We start from the raw sequence: 7,055 nt of genomic DNA on the forward strand, positions 1-7,055 counted from the left end.
CATATTCAATAATTAAATCCTAAACCCTATAATTAATTATTATTATCGATAATAGATATCTTGATTTTGATAAAAAAATATTTTTTTATATATTAATAAGGTGTTATATTGTTTAATGGATTGAAGGGATTCGTGGAAAACGTTTTTAATGATAAGTTTACCTTTAAATTTTATTAATAGTTTTTTGTTTATACTATTTTAATATTTATCTATACTGATTAATTAAAAATATATTTATTTATACGAACGAAAATTCTCTGCACTCATTTGTGTCTCCACGTTTTTTAATTGTAACTCATTTTCTTTTTAAAATATATATTTGTGTCTTCACGTTTTTTCGTTTTTTTACACAATTATTGATATAACATCATTTTATATTTATATATTGCATGGATACATAAATATTTATATTTATTCAATATAAAAATATATTGATGTATTTATTTTTTTAAATGTGTATGATTAAATCAAAATTAAAGTTTTAACTATACATTTAAACCACAATTAGAATTTCACGTCTACAATTACACATTAAACCACTACGCAAAATAGGGAAAATCAAAATCCCTAATTTTTTGTTAAAAATAAAAAAATTAAAATTAAGCAATAGTGGCGTTTTTAGACAAAACGCCACGTTAAAAATTTTGAAAGAAAAAGAATAGAAAAAATATGTTAAAAATAAAAAAAAAATTAAAATTAAGCAATAGTGGCGTTTTTAGACAAAACGCCACAAAAATTTGAAATATACCGTGAAAAGTTAAGCTATATTGGCGTTTTTAGTGGAAACGCCGCAAACAGGGAAAATCAAAATCCCCAATTTTTTGTTACCCGCTCGTTACTCCCTCCTCTTCTGCGTTTTCGCTTATTATTTAACAGGACTCTCATTCTCTCCTCAACCTTTTGTCAAAGGACAGACATCTAAACGGAAATTGAAGCCGAAAGCTCGTTGAAATCCCTTACTAACTACCAAGGTTATTTTCTTAAGATTCAGCGATTTGAAGTGTTTTAACTCGAAATTAAAGTTTGATAGAAAATCTCAAAAGCTGGGAAAAGTAAAGAAATATTCTTAAGATTCAGCGATTTTGGGTAGTTCTATTGACAAGCTTTTCTGATTTTCAGCTTTGATTTTTCTTTCTTTTTTGTCTCTGGGATTTGAGAGTTGTGAAGGTTAAGGTCTTGAGTGATGGCATTACAAGAGAAGTTAGATAGATTTAAACAGCAGCAGGAGAAGTGTTAGTCGATGCTCTCCAACATTTCAGCAAAATCAGCATCTTCTAGGTCCACTCCAAAACCTGCACTTGCAGCCGCCGCCCCCTTTCCCAGTGCAAGACCTTTGAAGTAGAACAATTAGTCTCCAACAATGGTATATATGTGTCTGTTCTCTTGCTTATTTGTTCCCCCCAAGGTTCTATTGTATGTTTTCTTTGAATTTCATGCGATTCTATTTGTATTCAATTCTGGGTCGTTTAAAGTAATATAGTCTACGTGATAAATTGAGTACTTTCTATTTGTCCTTTGAAGCAGAACAATTAGTCTCCATAAAACCTGTCAATAAAGATGTGAGTAAAGACATCTGAACCAATGCAAATTTGAGGTTAAACTGTTTGGTATGTTGAGTCTACCTTTTAATAAAGATGTTGAGTTTGAATAAGTGTGATGATAAATACTTGAAATGGTATTGTCCCTGAGTTAAACTATAAAAGCTTAAATGTTATAGTTAAAATAGATAAATGTGAAGACTCTTGAACCCTAGCCTAATCAAAACTTGCTCTCATGAGTTCATATCAATAGTTCTTTCTAGATTGTCATGCTTGGTAGGAATTTTATAGGCACTTGAAAAGAGGCTTGCTGCTGTATTTGAGCAACAGCAAGCTGAAAGAATCTGTAAGGAAATAGAGGAGCAGGAGTTTGAAGAAGCACAAGCGTTTCTACAAGAAACTGAAAAGCATTTGAAAAGAGGAAAAAGAAAGCCAATTTTAGATGGGGTGAACAGCCATTTATTTTCATTAAGTTTCTGACTCCTATAAGCTGTTCTTTATTTTTATTTTTTATTTGAGTTCTGACTATGCATGTGTCCAGGAGAAATTAACAAAGCAAACCTTGCTTGAGCAGGCGATGAGTGAGCAGCTAAAGGAGAGGCAGGAACAGGGGAAGAGACTACAAAAGGTTGCGAAAACAATGAGCCATATGGAAAGAGCTAAGAGAGAGGAAGCAGCACCTTTGATTGAAGCCGCTTTTCAACGACGACTGCTAGAAGAGAAGGTGCTTCATGAACGTGAACAACAGGTAAAATTTTAATTCCTTGTTTTGCAGTTGAAAGAAGTACTTTGTTTTTAGTGCTTCTCTTTTCAGGTCTTGTAACGTATGACCTTTCATGTTTTATAAACATATCAAAGACTTTGATTTGTTGTCTTAAGTCTGCCTCAACAGATGTTCTATCTTCATTTGCATTTCCATATCTTGAAGGGAAGAGCAGCGTTTATATGTCGCAGTCTTTCTTTATGAGAGGTTCTGTTTTGTTTTGTATTTTTGCCATTGTCAACCTTTTTGATATAATCATTCGTAATTCAGTTTTTCTATGTTGTAGCTGGAAGTTGAGTTGAGTAGGCAGTATCATGATGGGGACTTGAAAGAGAAGAATAGGTTGGCACTCATGTTAGAAAATTATTCAGGCCTGGAAGCAGGAAAGGGATATCAAGAGGAAGAAAATATTCTATGTGAGGTCTGAAGAGGAGAGAATAAGAGGAAGCACGCAAACGTGAAGGTATGTAATTTTATATACTCATTTGATTATTTTTTTAATAATTACTTGACCTGAAATTATACTCTGATTTTGAACTACCTTAGGATTATAATTATTAAAGAATATTGAAAATTAAATTATAATTTTATTAATATTTCAAAATATAAGCATCTAAAAGTCGGCACTAAGAAATATCTATTTTTTTTGAAAAATGTATTAACAACAATATCCTCAAGTGTTTGCCAAACTACATGTTAATGTTATCAAGAGTATCCACTATTTATTTGTCACAAAATCTCCATATAAATTTGGTATAATATAATCGTAAATTTTTTGCTATAAATACAACACTGAGTTTTATTTTAACCACTAAATTAAAAACATATATAATTTTATCACTGAACTATACAAAATTTTTTATTTAAGTTACTAGATTGTTAAGTTTTTTTTTTTAAAGTTCTGCCATTAAGCTTCAAGTAATAATTCAATGATTGGTATAGTAAATCAATATTCATTGATAGGTAAAAGAACATACTTTAAATCTAAGTCAATTTAACAGTCAATATTGGATATCAGTGAAAAAAGTTGTTTAAACTTTAGTTCGTAAATTCGTGACATCAAAAACTATTTCATGAAAAAAATGAACTGTAAAAGACAAAAGGGAAAGAGAGTTTTGGGTTGAAATAGTCATGTATTGGCCACATCCATCTAACTTGGGGGCATGAATTGCTTAGTTTTGGGCCGATTGCATGGTAACATGGTAACATTTGAAATTCAATCTTTGAAAACTTTGCACCAGCTTTCCTAACCATATGATGACTTTTAGTAATGAATTACCAATGAATATTCGTGGTAGACATTGAGTATGCAATTAGTTATATTATTACTTTAATGCAGGCTGCAGAACAGGATTATGAGAAGGAAAAACTTAACAAAAGGATTGCTAAATTATCTGGTGGTGTGGCAGTGATACAGGTAGCCATTAGTTAGTTGAAGGGACATTCTATGTAGTTTGTCCATATGGAACTTGTTTTAAGAAATTTTATATTATTTCTATCCAATTTTTGATGTGATATTCTTTTGAAAATTTAAAGGTTGGAGCTTAAACTGATTTTATGATACTGTATGTTGAATTTTATGATTTTTGGGACATGAAAGATGCGGTTCGACTTTGAAAAAAATTAATGAGTAAAAGCCGGATTAAATCTCATGATTTTACCTTGTTTATGCTGTTTAAACAGCCTGGTAAGGACAAGTTTTCCAGCATTTGTAGAAGAGTCTAGTATGTCTTATGTTGTTCAAATTCGAATAGATTGAATAGAGTTCGTTTTGATTAATGGCTGCATTATACTGTCTGATTCTTGGACACATTAGATGTGTTTTGGCATGGATAATTTCTAGGTTTATTAAGGTCCAAATGTAGATATAATGATTGTGAAATCAACTATTTAAATTTAGTGATGTGCCATGTTAAAGATTGTAAATTTTAGACAAAATTATGGTAAAGTCAGCATGTTGAAGCCACAAATTATCTGATTTATGCTGATTGAAATAGTTTGTGTATGGGGAGTTATTTATGCATACAAACTTTATTTCAAGACATATAATTAAAGCAAATACATATAATTATATACATAATCAAATTTTAAAATATTTCTTTTAACTTATTGTAAATATTTTTAAGGAAAACAATGTTCTAATATAATCTGCTAGCTTTAGTGTAAAGCAATTTTATTTTAATTTGTTTCATTTCTTTTTTATGTGGTGTAGGGGGTATGTTGGAATTCACAGCTCGGGATTCAGAGACTTTCTACTGAAACCGGAGCTGTTTCGATCTATTGTGGATTCTGGTTTTGAACATCCTTCCGAATAATACCGTTGAATAACTGATATAATGTTTTAATTTGTTTCATTTCTTTGCTACTTGTTTTTAGCTTTTCTGCTATTTATCATCTTTTTTTTTCTTTTTTAAATTCTTGTATTTGCTCTAGTTTTGTTGCGTGATTGTTTGTCTATTTTGTGTCTTTTTGTTGTTAGTTTTGTGTTATAATTTGTTCCAAAGTTAGATTTCAAATCTTTAGATTTATAATTAGGGCTTATTGGATTTACTGGTATTTTTAGTCAAAGCTAACTGTTCATCAGACCCTGATATTGCCTTTTGTGCTTGTAATTTTAGATACTAGAAGTAAAGAATAATTTCTATATAACGTTAAACAACAGGAGGTAAAATATAGTTTGGGGTGGAATTGAGCAAAGGCTTCAGAACTGTGATTTTGAGTTGAGTTTATGTTTACTCCTTGATTGTACTGATAATAAATTTGTCAGGGAATCTTATGCATTGGCTTTCTCAAATGTTCTCGCCAGCAAAAGGAAATTACAAGGGAACAAGCAGTTCAAGATCTGGAGGTAAGCTATGAGAGTTGTTCAAAGCTGGCCTTTTGGTCTACATCTTGCCTTGATGATTTCTTATTTATGTATTCTTTTGTTTGATCAATTGGAGGTCTAGTCATACTCTGAATGCTTCTTTTTTTATATTCAAACCTCTCCTACCACATTATAATCAAGTGTTCTTAAGTTGACAAATATACTGTAAGAACCCATTCTTGTCATGCGTTACAAGTGATTGTTGTTAAGATATTGAACCCACAACCTTTCAGGAGTCTTGAACAGTTCATTTTAAGGATATTTTCTAACATTTAATACATTGCTTACTTTAACTGAATTCAAGAAAAAAGTGATGCATTAATTACACGGCATTGGTTAACATTTCTCTTAAGAAATTTATCAATAAACACCTTAACATGATAAGAATATTGGAGATTTTGCAATATGGTATTGATTTGTAGGGTATTTCAGGCCAATATTGTGAAAGTATCACAGTTGTGAACTAATTTTCTCATCAAATACCATAATCTCATGGACATTTATATGCAGGAAATGGAGAGAAGAAGAGAAGAACTTGAACAATTGCTATTGGCAGAAAGGGTATGAGAGAATGTAGGTGATTAAGTCAAATGGAGAAAGGGACATTATGTCCTTGTTGTGTGCAAGTTTTTTCTTCTTGAGACAGGCAAGGAACCTGACATCAAGAATGGTTCAACTTAAAGATGCTTCCTTGCACTCATTCTCATCCTCTTTATATTTTTCGATGCTTTCTTCAAGTAGGATACTAAGAATTTCTTGTACTATTCTTTCTGATTGCTTATAAAATAGTTTGCTCATTAGAACCTTCATTTTCTCTTGTCTTTTATTTATTTTTGTAAATCATTTTTCTTTGTTTAGTGACACAACGAATCTTTGAACATAATTTCTGTTGAGTTACATATAAATGATTTTTTAAAAATTATGTATAGTTTAAAGTTCAAATTTCAAAAATAAAACATAATATAATATTTATCATAGAAAATAAATATTATTTAATTAAAATATATTTTTTAAAGTTTATATTTTTTAGTGGCGTTTGTCAAAAAAGCGTCACTAAAGGTCTGTTATATAGTGGCGTTTTTAGAAAAAGTGTCGCTAAAGGTCATAGTCTTTAGCGGCGTTTTCAGGAAAAGCGCCGCTAAAAGTCATGACCTTTAGCGGCATTTGTGGGAAAAGCGCTGCTAAAAGTTATGACCTTTTAGCGGTATCTTTTCAAATAAACGTCGCAAACTTTAGCGGTGTTAGCAATAACGGCGTTTTTTGCGGAGCTTGTAAAAACGCCACAAATAGTTTTAGCGGCACTTAAAAGCGTCGCTAAAGGCCTAAAAAAACGCTGCTAAAAGTCAGTTTTGCTGTAGTGAGAGCTGCTGAACCGCAAAATAGGGGAGACTTCAATGAATAAAATGTATTAATTGACCCAACCAAAAATTATTAAATTTTTATGGTAAGAAGACATGTGAGTCTAGTTTCTGGGAAAATTAACGGATATTAATTTGGAATTCTGTAGCTTGAGTTATAAATAAATTACCGACTATGACTCAAGTAGACAGCTTGACCAGAATATGAATAAAAGTGTAATTATAGTTGTTTTACCTAAGGAAACATGTTGGAAAATTGCTTATTAATTTCATATGGACTTACTAAGCGTAAAACTTACCCCCTTTCCATTTCTTTTAATATTGGCAGGTCGGCTCGGGGTTGGAGATTGTCGAAAGCAGCGTCACACTATCGAAACATTGATGTGAAGTGTCGATAAACTTCAAGTGTTTTCAAGTGAGTGGCATGTATAGAGATTTAGCCGTATGATAGTTGTTAGTATGATTTTGCCAAACATATTGGCTTATTATGGTTAAATCGTATATAGCCATGTAATATGGTTTATATTAGA

At 31.1% G+C, this 7,055-nt stretch overlaps 1 long non-coding RNA gene across 16 annotated transcripts; it reads left to right on the forward strand.

The window, feature by feature from the left end:
• The first annotated feature begins 792 nt into the window (after positions 1-792).
• Positions 793-5,976, forward strand: LOC107951752 (uncharacterized). 16 transcript variants are annotated; one of them, XR_005906020.1, is made up of 8 exons: positions 793-971; positions 1,120-1,363; positions 2,113-2,286; positions 2,418-2,508; positions 2,588-2,764; positions 3,641-3,718; positions 4,514-5,149; positions 5,678-5,976. It is a non-coding gene; the product is annotated as an uncharacterized lncRNA (long non-coding RNA). The 16 variants fall into 16 exon arrangements; XR_005906019.1 differs by having other exon boundaries at positions 804-971; positions 2,431-2,508; XR_005906015.1 differs by having other exon boundaries at positions 804-1,363; positions 2,080-2,286; positions 2,431-2,508.
• The last annotated feature ends 1,079 nt before the right edge of the window (positions 5,977-7,055 follow it).

The sequence above is a fragment of the Gossypium hirsutum genome, chromosome A02 (genome assembly GCF_007990345.1).
Source record: "Gossypium hirsutum isolate 1008001.06 chromosome A02, Gossypium_hirsutum_v2.1, whole genome shotgun sequence".
Lineage (NCBI taxonomy): Eukaryota > Viridiplantae > Streptophyta > Magnoliopsida > Malvales > Malvaceae > Gossypium > Gossypium hirsutum.